Below are 1,910 nucleotides of genomic sequence, written 5' to 3'. Positions count from 1 at the left end.
CTCTCTCTCTCTCTCTCTCTCTCTCTCTCTCTCTCTCTCTCCCCCTTTCCCATGCCTGAGAAGTAGGGCATCCCTGCCAAGCACATCCTGGGGAGCCCCTACAATACAGGCCAATACAGTCACATAACACCTCAGAGTTGTACTGGCCAGAGGGCAGGGGCATCCTGGGCTGTGTGTCAGGACATGGGGACAAGGCAAGAATTCTTTTCACTGTGTTTTCACCACTCAGATAGGAACCGATAAGAGTAAGAGCCAAGAGACACGATCTCCAGAAATGAGTTCCCCGGCAGGTGAGCCTGCACACAGCCAAGCAGTCCTCCTGCCATCATTAGTGGCCTGCTGTATGAACCTTTCAAGGGAATCCCACCCAACCCGGCCTCCTTGCCAGGAAAGTGACCAGGACATTGGTCTCTCCAGATGAGTGGATAGTGCTTTACAGCCAAAGGAAGAGACAACAGGTGAGTACCTCCCTATGTCCTGTTGTAATTCTCTAGGGTACAGTCCTCAGGTCTATGAAGGAGAAAATATTATTTATCTATTAGGAAGAGGTTTATTAAGCACCCACCCTGTGCTCTGAGCTTGGCAGTCCGGGCAGTTTCAGTGAACCTTCTAGGCGTCCACAGCTGCTATCCTTACCATAACAACAAGGAACCCCCAGAGGAGGGGCCACGTGGAGTAAAATGGGGCACATCATAACCCAAAAGGAAGCCTGTATGCTCCTGCTCTGGAGTGTCACACAACTGGATTCAAGTTTCAGCTCTGTGCCTCTCTCTAGCTTCAAGGGTATGGATTGGGTTTCTTGGTTGCTCAAATTCCAATGCCCTCTTCGCTAGACTAGGGAAAATAAAATGGCCTCTTCAAGGAGCCGTTTTGAGAATCAGAAAGAAGAATCGAGGTAAAGCTCTATTAGAACAGCATCTGGCACATGGTAAGAAGTTGCCTTTCACTGCCCTTAGCCACTGTGAGTAAAGGTAGAAAAGTGGTTGTAGAAACCCATTCCCATGACGCATGCAGTGAAGTGGCAGCTTCTGCCCCCATGGATCACAGCCATGGCTCTTTGTCTCAACTCTTCACACACATGCATTTGTTGGTCAGTGTTGTCCCTCCATCCTGTGACACCAGGCTTAGGGGATCTTTTTGTCCTTTTCTCTTCTCCCCAGGTCACCTATTTCACCTGTCTCTAGAGGTCAGGTCTCAACAACAAAGAAAATCCCACAGACTCAAAAGGAACAGCACTTGGAGGAAATGTGGATGAGAAGCCAAGCCTGTTGTGTGACTTTTCCTGGCGAGACAAGAACAAGCATCTGTTCTCCCCAGATAGGGCACGAACAACAGGCAAAGAAACCGTACCACCCAGCTCTAGCTTAGTAAACCAGTGAGTTTATTGGGGTTTCTTACAGGAATATGAGGCAGGGGTTATTTACAGGAGCCTGGCTGATTCAAAGGATGATGAATCACTGAGAAGCCTACCTTCGGATGGGTGAAAAACATGAAAATCACACACCCCGGCATAGGTGATAACTTAGAAAAAACTTCATGGAGCTCCCGAGCTTCCTTTGTGGCTTACAGGGAACACCTCAGCTGCGTTTCCTCACTCCACCAACAATCGCTGCTGCTTGTAGAATCTTAGAAAGGGACATCAGGAATCTTGTAAGTCTCAGGAGCTTCCCAAGATGTGCAACTTTTACTTCCTGAGCCTTAAGGGAGTATTTTCATTCCAGTTCAGAAGAAATAGCCGTACAGCCAGGTCCCTTAGCAGGACCTGCTGTCTTTTTGTAGTTGTAAAAAACACAAATATCTCTTGGGCATCTGATATATAGATGAATATGTATTAATTACCATGAGTAAAAAGGGAGAAGACATATAGTCAACTCAGAAGGATTCCCAAAGATGAAGCTTCTCTGAGCATA

The sequence above is a fragment of the Nannospalax galili genome, unplaced genomic scaffold, assembly GCF_000622305.1.
Source record: "Nannospalax galili isolate Female #2095 unplaced genomic scaffold, S.galili_v1.0 scaffold83, whole genome shotgun sequence".
NCBI classification, from domain to species: Eukaryota; Metazoa; Chordata; class Mammalia; order Rodentia; family Spalacidae; genus Nannospalax; species Nannospalax galili.
This window is presented reverse-complemented; position numbering follows the sequence as displayed.